The sequence below is a fragment of the Oncorhynchus keta genome, chromosome 1 (genome assembly GCF_023373465.1).
Source record: "Oncorhynchus keta strain PuntledgeMale-10-30-2019 chromosome 1, Oket_V2, whole genome shotgun sequence".
NCBI lineage: Eukaryota > Metazoa > Chordata > Actinopteri > Salmoniformes > Salmonidae > Oncorhynchus > Oncorhynchus keta.
In genome coordinates, this window is record NC_068421.1 from 711,378 (window position 1) to 733,066 (window position 21,689).

The following is a 21,689-nucleotide window of genomic DNA, read 5'->3' on the forward strand; positions in this document are numbered from 1 at the left end:
TTGTATGCTGTTCTTTGTATGCCATTTTAATATTTGATAATTAACCAATGATAAGAGGCCACTCTTGGCCATGATTACAGACACCTGTGTGTGTCTTTTGACACTACATAAACGAGTCATCCCGCAGTGTTTGTGATTGTACCCTGATGAGGACAGCTTGGCAGCTTTTTGCATCTGAGCTCAAATCAAATCAAATCAAATCAAATTTTATTTGTCACATACACATGGTTAGCAGATGTTAAATGCGAGTGTAGCGAAATGCTTGTGCTTCTAGTTCCGACAATGCAGTGATAACCAACAAGTAATCTAACTAACAATTCCAAAACTACTGTCTTATACACAGTGTAAGGGGATAAGGAATATGTACATAAGGATATATGAATGAGTGATGGTACAGAGCAGCATACAGTAGATGGTATCGAGTACAGTATATACATATGAGATGAGTGTGTAGACAAAGTAAACAAAGTGGCATAGTTAAAGTGGCTAGTGATACATGTGTTACATAAGGATGCAGTCGATGATGTAGAGTACAGTATATACATATGCATATGAGATGAATAATGTAGGGTAAGTAACATTATATAAGGTAGCATTAAAGCTCTCCTTTAATTTAAAGTGTTCTACTCCGCTACTCAGCACCTGGCCAAAATAGTTGTGCGTTTCTTTTCCTTCTAGAGTTGACACGCATAAACATCATATCACCAAAAGGCGTGTATCCCGGTTCTGAAACCCGGAATAAGACGCCTGGGTTACGCTGACCTAAGACAGGACACCGTTGCCATGTCAACAACATCTTGTTCTGTTTACTGTTGTTTCTGCGGTCAGTTTCACCTATCATGAGTGCTGTGTCATGACGTTTTCATCTGAAAATCACTTCAAAACGTAGGCTACCTGCGCAATTCTTTAAAAAAATAATTGTAACCTTTATTTAACCTTTATTTAACTAGGCAAGTCAGTTAAGAACAAATTATTATTTACAATGACGGCCCCCGGCCAAACACGGACGACGCCGGGACAATTGAGCGCTACCCTATGGGTTAGATTCACCGTAAGCATTTTGCCTACTATAATTAATTTACTATAATTTAATACTGGCTACTTTCATCCCTAATTTAAACACGTTTCTTCTGATCATGTTTTACATTTGGTAGACCATTTGTTGGTCAACTTGACGCCCCAGAAGTAGTGTTCACCAGAATAATGTTTTACATCGATAGAACAAATTAATTAGTAATCTAGTTAACACAGGTTAAGTGTTACCTTTAGGGATCGGGGATAAAGTAAAATACCTCCAAAAACAGTGGAAAGATTGGTCTTGTACAAAATGTCCAAATGTCATCGGTTTGACCGGTTTCAAGGAAATGAAATGCTGATGAGACTACTGTTAACCTTGGGTGCATATTTTATCTGGCGTTCGCATTTTCTCAAGAGATGTTGAAATAAATAAATCATATTTCTCCACTCTGTTCTCGAGACAAAAATGAACATTTGTTGTATAATTGGTCCCATGTTTCAAGAACCATACTCACAAAACACTTATTTCTCAAAAATGTTGTGCACAAATTTGAATACATCCTGTTAGTGATAATTTCTCCTTTACCAAGATAATTCATCCGCCTGACAGGTGTGGCATATCAAGACGCTGATTAAACAGCATTATCATTACACAGGTGCACCTTGTGCTGGGGACAATAAACAGCCACTCTAAAATGTGCAGTTTTGTCACAAAATACATTGCCACAGATTTCTCAAGTTTTGAGGGAGTAATTGGCATGCTGACTGGAGGAATGTCGTGTGGGTGAGTGGTTTGCTGAAGTCAATGTTGTGAACAGAGTGCCCCTTGATGATGGTGGGGTTATGGTATGGGCAGTCATAAGCTACGGACAACGAACACAATTGCATTTTATCAATGGCAATTTGAATGCCCAGAGATACCGTGACGAGATCCTGAGGCCCATTGTCGTGCCATTTATCTGCTGCCATCACCTCATGTTTCAGCATAATAATGCACAGCTCCGTGTCACAAGGATCTGTACACAATTCTTGGAATCTGAAAATGTCCCAGTTCTTCCATGGCCTGCATGCTCACCAGACATGTCACCCATCGAGCATGTTTGGGATGCTCTGTATCCCAGACAGGTCACCTGTCTGAGCATGTTTGGGATGCTCTGTATCCCAGACAGGTCACCCGTCTGAGCATGTTTGGGATGCTCTGTATCCCAGATAGGTCACCCGTCTGAGCATGTTTGGGATGCTCTGTTTCCCAGACAGGTCACCCGTCTGAGCATGTTTGGGATGCTCTGTATCCCAGACAGGTCACCCGTCTGAGTATGTTTGGGATGCTCTGCTCAACTTCGCACAGCCATTGAAGAGGAGTGGGAAAACATTCCATGGGCCACAATCAACAGCCTGATCAACTCTATGCGAAGGAGATGTGTCAAACTATCACCCTCTGGCACTTCAACAAATCAAATATATTTCATATTTGAGATTCTTCAAATAGCCTTTGCCTAGATGACAACCAGCTTCATGAGATGGTCACCTGGAATGCATTTCAAATAAACAGGTGTGCCTTCTTAAAAGTTAATTTGTGGAATATATTTCCTTCGTAATGTGCTTGAGCCAATCAGTTGTGTTGTGACAAGCTAGGAGGGGTATACAGAAGATAGCTCTCTTTGGTAAAAGACCAAGTCCATATTATGGCAAGAACAGCTCAAATAAGCAAAGAGAAACAACAGTCCATCATGACTTTAAGACATGAAGGTCAGTCGTCACGGAACATTTTAAGGACTTTGAAAGTTTCTTCTAGTGCAGTCGCAAAAACCATCAAGAGCTATGATGAAACTGGGTCTCATGAGGAGTCAGGTGATTCTCGTTGTCTCTGATTGGGAACCGTATTTAGGTAGCCGGGGTTCACTTTGTATTTCGTGGGTGATTGTTCCTGTCTCTGTGTCGTGTTCACCAGATAGGCTGCAATTAGGTTTCACGTTCCGTTTGTTGTTTTTGTATTTATTAGTTATTTAATGTATCGTTCCGTTTTTCTTCATTAAAGACATGAGTAACCACCACGCTGCATTTCGGTCCGACTCTCTTTCAACAAACGAAGAACGCGGTTACACAGCCCAAATAAATGCTTGACGGAGTTCAACTAACAGACACATCTCAACATCAACCGTTCAGAGGAGACTGCGTGAATCAGGCCTTCAGGGTCGATTTGCTGCAAATAAACCACTACTAAAGGACACCAATAAGAAGAAGAGACTTGCTTGGGCCAAGAAATACAAGCAATGGACATTTGTCCTTTGGTCTGGAGTCCCAATTTGAGATTTTTGGTTCCAACCGCTGAGTCTTTGTGAACGGATGAACTCTGCGTGTTTCCCACCGTTAATGGGGAGGAGTTATGGTGGTGTTGTGCTTTGCTGGTGACATTTATTTAGAATTCAAGGCACACTTAACCAGCATGGCTACCACAGCATTCTGCAGCGATACGCCATCCCATCTGGTTTGCGATAAGTGGGACTATCATTTGTTTTTCAACAGGACAATGACCCAACACACCTCCAGGATGTGTAAGGGCTACTTTACCAAGAAGGAGAGTGATGGAGTGCTGCATCAGATGACTGGCCTCCACAATTCCCGACCTCAATCAAATTGAGATGGTTTGGGATGAGTCGGACCGCAGAGTGAAGGAGAAACAGCCAACAAGTGCTCAGCATATGTGGGAACTCCTTGAAGACTGTTGGAAAAACATTCCTGGGGAAGCTGGTTGAGAGAATACCAGAGAGTCCAAAGCTATCAAGGCAAAGGGTGGCTATTTGAAGAATCTCAAATATAAAATATATTTTGATTTGTTTAACCCTTTTTGGTTACTACATGATTCCATATGTTTTTTTTCATAGTTCAACAATATAGAAAATTGTAAAAATGATCAAAAACCCTTGAATGATTAGGTGTCCTAAAACTGTTTTTTTTAACTCCTTTTTGTCACCAATTCGTAGTTACAGTCTTGTCTCAAGGTCAAGAGCCGTGCGTCCTCCGAAACAAAACCCAACCAAGCCGCACTGCTTCTTGACACAATACCCGCTGACCCCGGAAGCCAGCCGCACCAATGTGTCAGAGGAAACACGGTACACCTGGCAACTGTGTCAGCGCGCACTGCGCCTGGCCCACCACAGGAGTCACTAGTGAGCAATGGGACAAGGACATCCCTGCCGGCCAAACCCTCCCCTAACCCGGACTACGCTGTGCGCCGCCCCATGTCACGGCTGGCTGCAACAGAGCCTGGACTCAAATCCAGAATCTCTAGTGGCACAAATAGCACTGCGATGCAGTGCCTTAGATCACCGAGCCACTCGGGAGGCGTTCTAAAACTTTTGACCAGTAGTGTACGAATGTTAATATATATATACAGTGCTTTGCGAAAGTATTCGGCCCCCTTGAACTTGGCGACCTTTTGCCACATTTCAGGCTTCAAACATTAAGATATAAAACTGACATTTTTTGTGAAGAATCAACAACAAGTGGGACACAATCATGAAGTGGAACGACATTTATTGGATATTTCAAACTTTTTTAACAAATCAAAAACTGAAAAATTGGGCGTGCAAAATTATTCAGCCCCCTTAAATTAATACTTTGTAGCACCACCCTTTGCTGCGATTACAGCTGTAAGTCGCTTGGGGTATGTCTCTATCAGTTTTGCACATCGAGAGACTGAATTTCTTTCCCATTCCTCCTTGCAAAACAGCCCGAGCTCAGTGAGGTTGGATGGAGAGCATTTGTGAACAGCAGTTTTCAGTTCTTTCCACAGATTCTCAATTGGATTCAGGTCTGGACTTTGACTTGGCCATTCTAACACCTGGATATCTTTATTTTTGAACCATTCCATTGTAGATTTTGCTTTATGTTTTGGATCATTGTCTTGTTGGAAGACAAATCTCCGTCCCAGTCTCAGGTCTTTTGCAGACTCCATCAGGTTTTCTTCCAGAATGGTCCTGTATTTGGCTCCATCATTTACATTTACATTTAAGTCATTTAGCAGACGCTCTTATCCAGAGCGACTTACAAGTAGTGCATTCACCTTATGACATCCAGTGGAACAGCCACTTTACAATAGTGCATCTAAATCTTTTAGGGGGTGAGAAGGATTACTTATCCTATCCTAGGTATTCCTTAAAGAGGTGGGGTTTTAGGTGTCTCCGGAAGGTGGTGATTGACTCCGCTGTCCTGGCGTCGTGAGGAGTTTGTTCCACCATTGGGGGCCAGAGCAGCGAACAGTTTTGACTGGGCTGAGCGGGAACTGTACTTCCTCAGTGGTAGGGAGGCGAGCAGGCCAGAGGTGGATGAACGCAGTGCCCTTGTTTGGGTGTAGGGCCTGATCAGAGCCTGGAGGTACTGAGGTGCCGTTCCCCTCACAGTTCCGTAGGCAAGCACCATGGTCTTGTAGCGGATGCGAGCTTCAAATGGAAGCCAGTGGAGAGAGCGGAGGAGCGGGGTGATGTGAGAGAACTTGGGAAGGTTGAACAACAGAAGGGCTGCGGCGTTATGGATGAGTTGTAGGGGTTTAATGGCACAGGCAGGGAGCCCAGCCAACAGCGAGTTGCAGTAATCCAGACGGGAGATGACAAGTGCCTGGATTAGGACCTGCGCCGCTTCCTGTGTGAGCAGGGTCGTACTCTGCAGATGTTGTAGAGCATGAACCTACAGGAACGGGCCACCGCCTTGATGTTAGTTGAGAACGACAGGGTGTTGTCCAGGATCACGCCAAGGTTCTTAGCGCTCTGGGAGGAGGACACAATGGAGTTGTCAACCGTGATGGCGAGATCATGGAGCGGGCAGTCCTTCCCCGGGAGGAAGAGCAGCTCCGTCTTGCCGAGGTTCAGCTTGAGGTGGTGATCCGTCATCCACACTGATATGTCTGCCAGACATGCAGAGATGCGGTCGCCACCTGGTCATCAGAAGGGGGAAAGGGAAGATTAATTGTGTGTGTCGTCTGCATAGCAATGATAGAGAGACCATGTGAGGTTATGACAGAGCCCAGTGACTTGGTGTATAGCGAGAATAGGAGAGGGCCTAGAACAGAGCCCTGGGGGACACCAGTGGTGAGAGCGCGTGGTGAGGAGACAGATTCTCGCCACGCCACCTGGTAGGAGCGACCTGTCAGGTAGGGCGCAATCCAAGTGTGGGCCGCGCCGGAGATGCCCAACTCGGAGAGGGTGGAGAGGAGGATCTGATGGTTCACAGTATCGAAGGCAGCCGATAGGTCTAGAAGGATGAGAGCAGAGGAGAGAGAGTTAGCTTTAGCAGTGCGGAGCGCCTCCGTGATGCAGAGAAGAGCAGTCTCAGTTGAATGACTAGTCTTGAAACCTGACTGATTTGGATCAAGAAGGTCATTCTGAGAGAGATAGCGGTAGAGCTGGCCAAGGACGGCACGTTCAAGAGTTTTGGAGAGAAAAAAGAAAGAAGGGATACTGGTCTGTAGTTGTTGACATCGGAGGTATCGAGTGTAGGTTTTTCAGAAGGGTGCAACTCTCGCTCTCTTGAAGACGGAAGGGACGTAGCCAGCGGTCAGGGATGAGTTGATGAGCGAGGTGAGGTAAGGGAGAAGGTCTCCGGAAATGTTCTGGAGAAGAGAGGAGGGGATAGGGTCAAGCGGGCAGGTTGTTGGGCGGCCGGCCGTCACAAGACGCGAGATTTCATCTGGGAGAGAGGAGAAAGAGGTCAGAGCACAGGGTAGGGCAGTGTGAGCAGAACCAGCGGTGTCGTTTGACTTAGCAAGCGAGGATCGGATGTCGTCGACCTTCTTATCAAAATGGTTGACGAAGTCATCTGCAGAGAGGAGGAGGGGGTGAGGGGAGGAGGATTCAGGAGGGAGGAGAAGGTGGCAAAGAGCTTCCTAGGGTTAGAGGCAGATGCTTGGAATTTAGAGTGGTAGAAAGTGGCTTTAGCAGCAGAGACAGAGGAGGAAAATGTAGAGAGGAGGGAGTGAAAGGATGCCAGGTCCGCAGGAGGCAAGTTTTCCTCCATTTCCGCTCGGCTGCCCGGAGCCCTGTTCTGTGAGCTCGCAATGAGTCGTCGAGCCACGGAGGCGGGAGGGAGGACCGAGCCAGCCTGGAGGATAGGGGACATAGAGAGTCAAAGGATGCAGAAAGGGAGGAGAGGAGGGTTGAGGAGGCAGAATCAGGAGATAGGTTGGAGAAGGTTTGAGCAGAGGGAAGAGATGATAGGATGGAAGAGGAGAGAGTAGCGGGGAGAGAGAGCGAAGGTTGGGACGGCGCGATACCATCTGAGTAGGGGCAGTGTGGGAAGTGTTGGATGAGAGCGAGAGGGAAAAGGATACAAGGTAGTGGTCGGAGACTTGGAGGAGTTGCAATGAGGTTAGTGGAAGAACAGCATCTAGTAAAGATGAGGTTGAGCGTATTGCCTGCCTTGTGAGTAGGGGGAAGGTGAGAGGGTGAGGTCAAAGAGGAGAGGAGTGGAAAGAAGGAGGCAGAGAGGAATGAGTCAAAGGTAGACGTGGGGAGGTTAAAGTCGCCCAGAACTGTGAGAGGTGAGCCGTCCTCAGGAAAGGAGCTTATCAAGGCATCAAGCTCATTGATGAACTCTCCGAGGAACCTGGAGGGCGATAAATGATAAGGATGTTAAGCTTGAAAGGGCTGGTAACTGTGACAGCATGGAATTCAAAGGAGGCGATAGACAGATGGGTAAGGGGAGAAAGAGAGAATGACCACTTGGGAGAGATGAGGATCCCGGTGCCACCACCCCGCTGACCAGAAGCTCTCGGGGTGTGCGAGAACACGTGGGCGGACGAGGAGAGAGCAGTAGGAGTAGCAGTGTTATCTGTGGTGATCCATGTTTCCGTCAGTGCCAAGAAGTTGAGGGACTGGAGGGAGGCATAGGCTGAGATGAACACTGCCTTGTTGGCCGCAGATCGGCAGTTCCAGAGGCTACCGGAGACCTGGAACTCCACGTGGGTCGTGCGCGCTGGGACCACCAGATTAGGGTGGCCGCGGCCACGCGGTGTGGAGCGTTTGTATGGTCTGTGCAGAGAGGAGAGAACAGGGATAGACAGACACATAGTTGACAGGCTACAGATGAGGCTACGCTAATGCAAGGAGATTGGAATGACAAGTGGACTACACGTCTCGAATGTTCAGAAAGTTAAGCTTACGTAGCAAGAATCTTATTAACTAAAATTATTAAAATGATACAGTACTGCTGAAGTAGGCTAGCTGGCAGTGGCTGCGTTGTTGACACTACACTAATCAAGTCGTTCCGTTGAGTGTAATAGTTTCTACAGTGCAGCTATTCGGGGGCTAGCTGGCTAGCTAGCAGTGTTGATTACGTTACGTTGCGTTAAAAGAACGACAATAGCTGGCTAGCTAACCTAGAAAATCGCTCTAGACTACACAATTATCTTTGATACAAAGACGGCTATGTAGCTAGATATGTAGCTAGCTACGATCAAGCAAATCAAACCGTTGTGCTGTAATGAAATGAAATGAAAATGTGATACTACCTGTGGAGTGAAGCGGAATGCGACCGGGTTGTTGAGTGGGAAGTTATATTCGGTAGACGTTGGCTAGCTGTTAGCTGTTAGCTGTTAGCTAGCTAGCAGTGTCTCCTACGTTAAGGACGACAAATAGCTGGCTAGCTAACCTCGGTAAATTAAGATAATCACTCTAAGACTACACACTCTAAACTACACAATTATCTTGGATACGAAGACAGCAAAGACAACTATGTAGCTAGCTAACACTACACTAATCAAGTCGTTCAGTTGAGTGTAATAGTTTCTACAGTGCTGCTATACCTCTTGGCTGCATCTCTGATCAGTCTTCTCCTTGTATGAGCTGAAAGTTTAGAGGGATGGCCAGGTCTTGGTAGATTTGCAGTGGTCTGATACTCCTTCCATTTCAATATTATCGCTTGCACAGTGCTCCTTGGGATGTTTAAAGCTTGGGAAATCTTTTTGTATCCAAATCCGGCTTTAAACTTCTTCACAACAGTATCTCGGACCTGCCTGGTGTGTTCCTTGTTCTTCATGATGCTCTCTGCGCTTTTAACGGATCTCTGAGACTATCACAGTGCAGGTGCATTTATACGGAGACTTAATTACACACAGGTGGATTGTATTTATCATCATTAGTCATTTAGGTCAACATTGGATCATTCAGAGATCCTCACTGAACTTCTGGAGAGAGTTTGCTGCACTGAAAGTAAAGGTGCTGAATAATTTTGCACGCCCAATTTTTCAGTTTTTGATTTGTTAAAAAAAGTTTGAAATATCCAATAAATGTCGTTCCACTTCATGATTGTGTCCCACTTGTTGTTGATTCTTCACAAAAAAATACAGTTTTATATCTTTATGTTTGAAGCCTGATATGTGGCAAAAGGTCGCAAAGTTCAAGAGGGCCGAATACTTTCGCAAGGCACTGTATATATGTACTGTATATAGGTATGAATGTTTATATATATATATATATATATGAGTTGCCGGTCCCACACTACAGGAAACAGTTAAAACCTTAATCTGCTGGTATCTGAAACATTTCCATCACTACATGCCCTGTTCCACTACTACAGTGCCTTCTTTAGTATATTACAGTACACAACATACCACACTTAACAGGCAGGTCATTTTATGTCCCTCTTTCAAAGTGTCGACAGTAATTAGCAAAGTCAGTGGAGCGTAGTGCTGGCTGCTGCCCAGCAGGCTAATAGGCTGTTAAAGTGTTTTAGAGTCTCATTCACACACACACACACACACATACACACACACACACACCTCACACAGTCTACACACACACACACACACACACACACACACACACACACACACACACACACACACACACACACACACACACACACACACACACACACACACACACACCTCACACAGCCCTAGACACACACACACCTCACACAGCCCTAGACACACACGCACGCACGCACGCACGCACGCACGCACGCACACACACACACACACACACACACACACACACACACACACACACACACACACACACACACACACACACACACACACACACACACACACACACACCTCTCACAGGCCTAGACACACACACACACACACCTCACACAGCCCTAGACACACACACACACACTTCACACAGCCCTAGACACACACACACACGCACACACACATACATCAAGCGTTCTCTCCCTTCAGAGCGCACAGTTCATTAATAACCTTTTATGGGGGTTTGGAACATGTTTGGTAAGCAGCGGCTAGGCAACTGTATGTAGATTGTATGTAGATTGTTTGTAGGCTGTATGTAGGCTGTATGTAGGCTAGACATAGATATGGACAATTACAGAGAAAATGTAGTTAATATAGTAGAATATGTGTATATATTGTATAATATGTGTATAATATTTGAGAAAGAGAGAGAAACAGAGAGGGAGAGAGAGAGAAAGAGGGAGATAGAGAGAGGAAGAAAGAGAGAAAGAGAAAGAGAGAGGGAGGGAGGGAGGAAGAGAGAAAGAGAGAGTATGGAAGAGAGAGAGAGGAAGGGAGAGAGAGAGAGAGAGAGGAAGAGGAAGAGAGAGAGTGGGAGAGAGAGAAAGAGAGAGAGAGAGAGAGAGAGAGGAGAGAAGGAGCGGAGAGAAGTAGAGAAGGAGATGAAAGGAAGGAGAAGAGAGAAAGAGAGGAGGGGAGATAAGGAGAGGAGAGGAGAAGAGAGGAGAGAAGGAGAGGATGGAAGGAGAGTGTCATCATTTACGCACACCTGCCTTTCCTCGTCACGTGCATCAGCGATATTGGACTCACCTGGACTCACCCAATCACCTGTTTATTACCTCCCCTATATTTGTCAGTTCCCCGATGCTGCATTGATTGTACTTTGTCTGTGTGCTGACGCTGCTCCTGTCTTGTTCAATGTCCGTTCCCCATTAAATGTTTGTACTTGCTTCTCCTCTCCCTTGACAAGGAGAGAAGGTGGGGAGGTGGGGATGAGGGGAGAGAAGGAGACGCTGGAGGAGAGGAGAGAAGGAGAGTAGAGAAGGAGAGGAGAGAAAAGAGGAGAGAAGTAAAGGATACAAGGAGAGTAGAGAAAGTGATGAGAAGGAGAGGAGGGGAGAGAACGAGAGGAAAGGAAGATAGGAGAGAATGAGAGGAGAGAAGGAGAGGGGAGAAGGAGAGGAGAGAAGGAGAGGAGAGAAGGAGAGGAGAGAAGGAGGATGTTGGACAGAAGAGGAGAGCGAAGAGGCTGGAAGGTTTGTTGAGGTACAGAAGGAAGGAAGCAAGGAAGGAAGCAAGGAAGGAAGGAAGGAAGGAAGGAAGGGAAGGAAGGAAGGAAGGAAGGAAGGAAGGAAGGAAGGAAGGAAGGAAGGAAGGAAGGAAGGAAGGGGAGGAGGCTGGATAGTGTGACTGGGGTGAGAGTAGGTGACACCAGGACAGGGTGTGAAGAGGTAGCAGTCTCTTAATAAGTGGCCGTTTAAGCCTGTTTAACGACAATTGCCGTAAATGAAAGAACAATATGTCATGACTTTATGTGTGTGCGAGCCATGGGGTGTGAGGGCTCCCCTCTGACTTTCTCAAACACACACACACACATAAACTCACACACACAACACACATACACACGTAACATACACATACGCACATGCAGGCACACACACATACACACGTACACACACACATAAACGCACACACACAACACACATACACACGTAACATACACATACGCACATGCAGGCACACACACATACACACGTACACACACACATAAATTCACACACACAACACACATACACACGTAACATACACATACGCACATGCAGGCACACACACATACACACGTACACACACACATAAACTCACACACACAACACACATACACACGTAACATACACATACGCACATGCAGGCACACACACATACACACGTACACACACACACACACACACACCACTAAAATATGGCGGCTACCAAGCAATGATTCTGTTTTATTATTTTTATGAAATCATCTCTTCCACAAGGCTTTCAACTGTCAACTGGCCCCCAAAGCAGTGTCCTGTCTTTCCTCACTCTCTTACCAAGGGGAAAACAAGCAGTGATTCTGGGAAACGTCTCCACTAAGGCCTACTGGTTGATGGTAAGGGGGTACCCTGTGCCCCACTCCTGTTAACACACTGAAATGCACGCACACCATTCATTCTTCCTGCTATTGCACAACATCCACTAGCTCCCAGTCAACCAATCTCTGTCAATCTGGCTCACCTTCAAAGAGCACAACCATCCCCATATCCCTGTAATCATCCCTTTAAATGAGGCAATTACCCTCTACCCCCGGCGAGAGGCTACATGCCAGTGGTCACGCACACACCCTCATAAACAAACGGAAACGCATCCTGGTGGCCATTTTAGAGAGAAGTATGAGATTCAGAGGAATGCCCAGTTTTCCTGAGATCCACTCGGTGAAGAGAGGAGAGTGGGAATATCAGATTCAGTGTCGGATTCAGCAGGCACACACACACACACACACACACACACACACACACACACACACACACACACACACACACACACACACACACACACACACACACACACACACACACACACACACACACACACACACACACACACACACACACACACACACACACACACACACACACACACACATACACACACTACTGCTGGAGCGGATAGGTTTGGAGTAGTGTCGGAATAATAACAGGGGAGTGATTGAAGCTGACAGGCCAAATATTTCTTCCTCTCCTGGGAAGCGTGTGTTTGCGTGAGTGTATGTGTGTGTATGTTTGCGTGTGTAAGTGTGTGTCCCGGAAAGAGTAGAATCCTGCTGAGAATCCACATTTATCCTGTCAAACCCCACAGTGGGGCTTTGCCTTTCCGTAACTTCTAGGGAAACAATGACAATGAATAATCAAACACACCAGCTAGTTTGTTGAGGTAGAGAGGGAGAGAGGGAATGATAGACAGAGGAGGCTGGAGCTAGTTTGTTGAGGTAGAGAAGGGAAGGATAGAGAGAGGAGGCTGGAGCTAGTTTGTTGAGGGAGAGAGGGAATGATAGACAGAGGAGGCTGGTGCTAGTTTGTTGAAGGAGAGAAGGGAGGAAGGAGAGAGGAGGCTGGAGCTAGTTTGTTGAGGGAGAGAGGGAAAGATAGACAGAGGAGGCTGGAGCTAGTTTGTTGAAGGAGAGAAGGGAGGAAGGAGAGAGGAGGCTGGAGCTAGTTTGTTGAGGGAGAGAGGGAATGATAGACAGAGGAGGCTGGAGCTAGTTTGTTGAAGGAGAGAAGGGAGGAAGGAGAGAGGAGGCTGGAGCTAGTTTGTTGAGGGAGAGAGGGAAGGATAGAGAGAGGAGGCTGGAGCTAGTTTGTTGAAGGAGAGAAGGGAGGAAGGAGAGAGGAGGCTGGAGCTAGTTTGTTGAAGGAGAGAAGGGAGGAAGGAGAGAGGAGGCTGGAGCTAGTTTGTTGAAGGAGAGAAGGGAGGAAGGAGAGAGGAGGCTGGAGCTAGTTTGTTGAAGGAGAGAGGAGGCTGGAACTAGTTTGTTGAAGGAGAGAAGGGAGGAAGAGAGAGGAGGCTGGAGCTAGTTTGTTGAGGTAGAGAGGGAGAGAGGGAAGGATAGACAGAGGAGGCTGGAGCTAGTTTGTTGAGGTAGAGAGAGAGAGAGGGAAGGATAGACAGAGGAGGCTGGAGCTAGTTTGTTGAAGGAGAGAAGGGAGGAAGGAGAGAGGAGGCTGGAGCTAGTTTGTTGAAGGAGAGAGGGAGGAAGGAGAGGAGGCTGGAGCTAGTTTGTTGAGGAGAGAAGGGAGGAAGGAGAGAGGAGGCTGGAGCTAGTTTGTTGAGGTAGAAAGGGAGAGAGGGAAGGATAGAGAGAGGAGGCTGGAGCTAGTTTGTTGAAGGAGAGAAGGGAGGAAGGAGAGAGGAGGCTGGAGCTAGTTTGTTGAAGGAGAGAAGGGAGGAAGGAGAGAGGAGGCTGGAGCTAGTTTGTTGAGGAGAGAAGGGAGGAAGGAGAGAGGAGGCTGGAGCTAGTTTGTTGAGGTAGAGAGGGAGAGAGGGAAGGATAGACAGAGGAGGCTGGAGCTAGTTTGTTGAGGTAGAGAGGGAGAGAGGGAAGGATAGACAGAGGAGGCTGGAGCTAGTTTGTTGAGGTAGAGAGGGAGAGAGGGAAGGATAGACAGAGGAGGCTGGAGCTAGTTTGTTGAAGGAGAGAAGGGAAGGATAGAGAGAGGAGGCTGGAGCTAGTTTGTTGAGGGAGAGAAGGGAGGAAGGAGAGAGGAGGCTGGAGCTAGTTTGTTGAGGGAGAGAAGGGAGGAAGGAGAGAGGAGGCTGGAGCTAGTTTGTTGAAGGAGAGAAGGGAGGAAGGAGAGAGGAGGCTGGAGCTAGTTTGTTGAGGGAGAGAAGGGAAGGATAGAGAGAGGAGGCTGGAGCTAGTTTGTTGAAGGAGAGAAGGGAGGAAGGAGAGAGGAGGCTGGAGCTAGTTTGTTGAAGGAGAGAAGGAAAGGGAGAGGAGGCTGGAGCTAGTTTGTTGAAGGAGAGAAGGGAAGGATAGAGAGAGGAGGCTGGAGCTAGTTTGTTGAAGGAGAGAAGGAAGGAAGGAGAGAGGAGGCTGGAGCTAGTTTGTTGAAGGAGAAAAGGATAGGGAGAGGAGGCTGGAGCTAGTTTGTTGAAGGAGAGAAGGGAGGAAGGAGAGAGGAGGCTGGAGCTAGTTTGTTGAAGGAGAAAAGGATAGGGAGAGGAGGCTGGAGCTAGTTTGTTGAAGGAGAGAAGGGAGGAAGGAGAGAGGAGGCTGGAGCTAGTTTGTTGAAGGAGAAAAGGATAGGGAGAGGAGGCTGGAGCTAGTTTGTTGAAGGAGAGAAGGGAAGGATAGAGAGAGGAGGCTGTTACAGGAGACAGAACCAGGACAGGGTGTGCTGGAGAGAGGGGTGTTACAGGAGACAGAACCAGGACAGGGTGTGCTGGAGAGAGGGGTGTTACAGGAGACAGAACCAGGACAGGGTGTGCTGGAGAGAGGGGTGTTACAGGAGACAGAACCAGGACAGGGTGTGCTGGAGGGGTGTTACAGGAGACAGAACCAGGACAGGGTGTGCTGGAGAGAGGTGTTACAGGAGACAGAACCAGGACAGGGTGTGCTGGAGAGAGGGGTGTTACAGGAGACAGAACCAGGACAGGGTGTGCTGGAGAGAGGGGTGTTACAGGAGACAGAACCAGGACAGGGTGTGCTGGAGAGAGGGGTGTTACAGGAGACAGAACCAGGACAGGGTGTGCTGGAGAGAGGGGTGTTACAGGAGATAGAACCAGGACAGGGTGTGCTGGAGAGAGGGTGTTACAGGAGACAGAACCAGGACAGGGTGTGCTGGAGAGAGGGGTGTTACAGGAGACAGAACCAGGACAGGGTGTGCTGGAGAGAGGGGTGTTACAGGAGACAGAACCAGGACAGGGTGTGCTGGAGAGAGGGGTGTTACAGGAGACAGAACCAGGACAGGGTGTGCTGGAGAGAGGGGTGTTACAGGAGACAGAACCAGGACAGGGTGTGCTGGAGAGAGGGGTGTTACAGGAGAACCAGGACAGGGTGTGAGGGGTAGAGGGGTGTTACAGGAGAACCAGGACAGGGTGTGAGGGGTAGAGGGGTGTTACAGGAGAACCAGGACAGGGTGTGAGGGGTAGAGGGGTGTTACAGGAGAACCAGGACAGGGTGTGAGGGGTAGAGGGGTGTTACAGGACAGGGTGTGAGGGGTAGAGGGTGTTACAGGACAGGGTGTGAGGGGTAGATCACTAGCTGTAGTTCTAAGCTTTTCCCCTCTCAAGTGTCTTTTAAAACAGTAGAGCAGAGAGTCATTCCAAAAGCACGCAGAGGGCTACAACATACCTATGTCCTCGTAACACGGTGTTGGAAGTCATATAACCACTAGGCACCGCGTGTCTCTCTCCATCAATCACTCAGGTTTTATCGTTGTGAGGAATGGACTGGTGACCTCAGCACAAATCGGTTTCAACATGTGTAACCCCGACCTCCACCTGCAGGAGGACATTTTGTACCAGAACGCTCACCAGACGTCAACTATGAGGGTGAAGTGTGACTCAGTATTGACCAGTGGTTAAATTGAGCCGGTGCTACCGGAGATACCCAGAGCCGGACCCCCTTTCCAGCACCTTACAGGTCCCCAAAACAAAGTATGTTTAAAGTATGATAAACCAAAATTAGTGTTAGGGTTATGGCTAGTGTTGAGTGAGGGTGTGGACATGAATCTAGGGTTAGGGTTGAGTCAGGGTGTGGATGTGGACATGAACTAGGGTTAGTGTTGAGTCAGGGTGTGGACATGAATCTAGGGTTAGTGTTGAGTGAGGGTGTGGACATGAATCTAGGGTTAGGGTTGAGTCAGGGTGTGGACATGAATCTAGGGTTAGTGTTGAGTCAGGGTGTGGACATGAATCTAGGGTTAGGGTTGAGTCAGGGTGTGGACATGAATCTAGGGTTAGGGTTGAGTCAGGGTGTGGACATGAATCTAGGGTTAGGGTTGAGTCAGGGTGTGGACATGAATCTAGGGTTAGTGTTGAGTCAGGGTGTGGACATGAATCTAGGGTTAGTGTTGAGTCAGGGTGTGGATGTGGACATGAAGCTAGGGTTAGTGTTGAGTCAGGGTGTGGACATGAATCTAGGGTTAGGGTTGAGTCAGGGTGTGGATGTGGACATGGGACGAGAGGAAAGTGTGGAGAAACAATGGCAGATGACCGTGAGCATATGGTCCTTCTGTAGCTCAGTTGGTAGAGCATGGCGCTTGTAACGCCAGGGTAGTGGGTTCGATTCCCGGGACCACCCATACGTAGAATGTATGCACACATGACTGTAAGTCGCTTTGGATAAAAGCGTCTGCTAAATGGCATATATTATATTATTATATTATATTAGCATGGCTCAACCCTAGTCGAACCCCTGGCGCTAACCTCTTTGAGATGACAATAGGACAGGCTGAGATATGCCTCTCCTCTCAGGGATCCTTCAGAAGGACACATTCACTAATCACCTCCTCTCAGTGATCCTTCAGAAGGACACATTCACTAATCACCTCCTCTCAGGGATCCTTCAGAAGGACACATTCACTAAACACCTCCTCTCAGTGATCCTTCAGAAGGACACATTCACTAAACACCTCCTCTCAGTGATCCTTCAGAAGGACACATTCACTAATCACCTCCTCTCAGGGATCCTTCAGAAGGACACATTCACTAATCACCTCCTCTCAGTGATCCTTCAGAAGGACACATTCACTAATCACCTCCTCTCAGGGATCCTTCAGAAGGACACATTCACTAATCACCTCCTCTCAGGGATCCTTCAGAAGGACACATTCACTAATCACCTCCTCTCAGGGATCCTTCAGAAGGACACATTCACTAATCACCTCCTCTCAGGGATCCTTCAGAAGGACACATTCACTAATCACCTCCTCTCAGGGATCCTTCAGAAGGACACATTCACTAATCACCTCCTCTCAGGGATCCTTCAGAAGGACACATTCACTAAACACCTCCTCTCAGTGATCCTTCAGAACGACACATTCACTAATCACCTCCTCTCAGTGATCCTTCAGAACGACACATTCACTAATCACCTCCTCTCAGTGATCCTTCAGAACGACACATTCACTAATCACCTCCTCTCAGGGATCCTTCAGAACGACACATTCACTAATCACCTCCTCTCAGTGATCCTTCAGAACGACACATTCACTAATCACCTCCTCTCAGTGATCCTTCAGAACGACACATTCACTAATCACCTCCTCTCAGGGATCCTTCAGAAGGACACATTCACTAATCACCTCCTCTCAGGGATCCTTCAGAAGGACACATTCACTAATCACCTCCTCTCAGGGATCCTTCAGAAGGACACATTCACTAATCACTTCCTCTCAGGGATCCTTCAGAAGGACACATTCACTAATCACCTCCTCTCAGTGATCCTTCAGAACGACACATTCACTAATCACCTCCTCTCAGGGATCCTTCAGAAGGACACATTCACTAATCACCTCCTCTCAGGGATCCTTCAGAAGGACACATTCACTAATCACCTCCTCTCAGTGATCCTTCAGAACGACACATTCACTAATCACCTCCTCTCAGGGATCCTTCAGAAGGACACATTCACTAATCACCTCCTCTCAGGGATCCTTCAGAAGGACACATTCACTAATCACCTCCTCTCAGGGATCCTTCAGAAGGACACATTCACTAATCACCTCCTCTCAGGGATCCTTCAGAAGGACACATTCACTAATCACCTCCTCTCAGGGATCCTTCAGAAGGACACATTCACTAAACACCTCCTCTCAGGGATCCTTCAGAAGGACACATTCACTAATCACCTCCTCTCAGGGATCCTTCAGAAGGACACATTCACTAAACACCTCAATAGACTATCATGTCCATTAACAGTCTCTGCAGAACTCTTGCAGGCCTTGACCCCAGAAGAAAATGTTCACCTGAACAAACACTTCCACTGAATGAGACCACACGGAGGGCTGGAAAAGCATGCAGCTCTCACACACACAGGCATACAGAGGGCTTAACGTGTTACCGACGCGTGTGAGCGTTGGCCCACGCATGTGAGGTGACGTGATGCTAGAACATACTGTGATTAAGAAGCTAAATAAACTGCTGTGACAGATTTGATGCTGTGGTTCCAAGCATAACCATACAGGCCAGCAACTATGGGCTTGTTGACTAGGCAGCAGCTATGGGCCTGTTGACTAGGCAGCAGCTATGGGCCTGTTGACTAGGCAGCAGCTATGGGCCTGTTGACTAGGCAGCAACTATGGGCCTGTTGACTAGGCAGCAACTATGGGCCTGTTGACTAGGCAGCAACTATGGGCCTGTTGACTAGGCAGCAACTATGGGCCTGTTGACTAGGCAGCAACTATGAGCCTGTTGACTAGGCAGCAACTATGAGCCTGTTGACTAGGCAGCAACTATGAGCCTGTTGACTAGGCAGCAACTATGAGCCTGTTGACTAGGCAGCAACTATGAGCCTGTTGACTAGGCAGCAACTATGGGCCTGTTGACTAGGCAGCAACTATGAGCCTGTTGACTAGGCAGCAACTATGAGCCTGTTGACTAGGCAGCAACTATGGGCCTGTTGACTAGGCAGCAACTATGGGCCTGTTGACTAGGCAGCAACTATGAGCCTGTTGACTAGGCAGCAGCTATGGGCCTGTTGACTAGGCAGCAACTATGAGCCTGTTGACTAGGCAGCAACTATGGGCCTGTTGACTAGGCAGCAACTATGGGCTTGTTGACTAGGCAGCAGCTATGGGCTTGTTGACTAGGCAGCAGCTATGGGCCTGTTGACTAGGCAGCAGCTATGGGCCTGTTGACTAGGCAGCAACTATGAGCCTGTTTACTAGGCAGCAACTATGGGCCTGTTGACTAGGCAGCAACTATGGGCCTGTTTACTAGGCAGCAACTATGGGCCTGTTTACTAGGCAGCAACTATGAGCCTGTTGACTAGGCAGCAACTATGGGCCTGTTTACTAGGCAGCAACTATGGGCCTGTTTACTAGGCAGCAACTATGGGCCTGTTTACTAGGCAGCAACTATGGGCCTGTTGACTAGGCAGCAACTATGGGCCTGTTTACTAGGCAGCAGCTATGGGCCTGTTGACTAGGCAGCAACTATGGGCCTGTTGACTAGGCAGCAACTATGGGCCTGTTTACTAGGCAGCAACTATGGGCCTGTTTACTAGGCAGCAACTATGGGCCTGTTGACTAGGCAGCAACTATGGGCCTGTTTACTAGGCAGCAACTATGGGCATGTTTACTAGGCAGCAGCTATGGGCCTGTTGACTAGGCAGCAACTATGGGCCTGTTTACTAGGCAGCAACTATGGGCCTGTTGACTAGGCAGCAACTATGGGCCTGTTGACTAGGCAGCAACTATGGGCCTGTTTACTAGGCAGCAACTATGGGCCTGTTGACTAGGCAGCAACTATGGGCCTGTTTACTAGGCAGCAACTATGGGCCTGTTGACTAGGCAGCAACTATGGGCCTGTTGACTAGGCATCAACTATGGGCCTGTTGACTAGGCAGCAACTATGGGCCTGTTGACTAGGCAGCAACTATGGGCCTGTTGACTAGGCATCAACTATGGGCCTGTTGACTAGGCAGCAACTATGGGCCTGTTGACTAGGCATCAACTATGGGCCTGTTGACTAGGCAGCAACTATGGGCCTGTTGACTAGGCAGCAACTATGGGCCTGTTGACTAGGCATCAACTATGGGCCTGTTGACTAGGCAGCAGCTATGGGCTTGTTGACTCGGCAGCAACTATGGGCCTGTTTACTAGGCAGCAACTATGGGCCTGTTGACTAGGCATCAACTATGGGCCTGTTGACTAGGCAGCAACTATGGGCTTGTTGACTAGGCAGCAGCTATGGGCCTGTTGACTAGGCAGCAACTATGGGCCTGTTGACTAGGCAGCAACTATGAGCCTGTTTACTAGGCAGCAACTATGGGCCTGTTGACTAGGCAGCAACTATGGGCCTGTTTACTAGGCAGCAACTATGGGCCTGTTTACTAGGCAGCAACTATGAGCCTGTTGACTAGGCAGCAACTATGGGCCTGTTTACTAGGCAGCAACTATGGGCCTGTTTACTAGGCAGCAACTATGGGCCTGTTTACTAGGCAGCAACTATGGGCCTGTTGACTAGGCAGCAACTATGGGCCTGTTTACTAGGCAGCAGCTATGGGCCTGTTGACTAGGCAGCAACTATGGGCCTGTTGACTAGGCAGCAACTATGGGCCTGTTTACTAGGCAGCAACTATGGGCCTGTTTACTAGGCAGCAGCTATGGGCCTGTTGACTAGGCAGCAACTATGGGCCTGTTGACTAGGCAGCAACTATGGGCCTGTTTACTAGGCAGCAACTATGGGCCTGTTTACTAGGCAGCAGCTATTGGCCTGTTGACTAGGCAGCAACTATGGGCCTGTTGACTAGGCAGCAGCTATGGGCCTGTTTACTAGGCAGCAACTATGGGCCTGTTGACTAGGCAGCAACTATGGGCCTGTTTACTAGGCAGCAACTATGGGCATGTTTACTAGGCAGCAGCTATGGGCCTGTTGACTAGGCAGCAACTATGGGCCTGTTTACTAGGCAGCAACTATGGGCCTGTTGACTAGGCAGCAACTATGGGCCTGTTGACTAGGCAGCAACTATGGGCCTGTTTACTAGGCAGCAACTATGGGCCTGTTGACTAGGCAGCAACTATGGGCCTGTTTACTAGGCAGCAACTATGGGCCTGTTGACTAGGCAGCAACTATGGGCCTGTTGACTAGGCATCAACTATGGGCCTGTTGACTAGGCAGCAACTATGGGCCTGTTGACTAGGCAGCAACTATGGGCCTGTTGACTAGGCATCAACTATGGGCCTGTTGACTAGGCAGCAACTATGGGCCTGTTGACTAGGCATCAACTATGGGCCTGTTGACTAGGCAGCAACTATGGGCCTGTTGACTAGGCAGCAACTATGGGCCTGTTGACTAGGCATCAACTATGGGCCTGTTGACTAGGCAGCAGCTATGGGCTTGTTGACTAGGCAGCAACTATGGGCCTGTTTACTAGGCAGCAACTATGGGCCTGTTGACTAGGCAGCAACTATGGGCCTGTTGACTAGGCAGCAACTATGGGCCTGTT

The 21,689-nt window shown here is 48.1% G+C and overlaps 1 protein-coding gene and 1 long non-coding RNA gene across 2 annotated transcripts in view; both read right to left on the reverse strand.

The window, feature by feature from the left end:
- Positions 1 to 21,689, reverse strand: part of LOC118378378 (ventricular zone-expressed PH domain-containing protein-like) — a 280,439-nt gene that overhangs the window by 109,458 nt on the left and 149,292 nt on the right.
- LOC127932170 (uncharacterized) lies at positions 16,748 to 18,361 on the reverse strand. Its single transcript, XR_008144424.1, has 4 exons — positions 18,118 to 18,361; positions 17,992 to 18,075; positions 17,278 to 17,865; positions 16,748 to 17,235 (listed from the first exon to the last, which is right to left on the reverse strand). It is a non-coding gene; the product is annotated as an uncharacterized LOC127932170 (long non-coding RNA).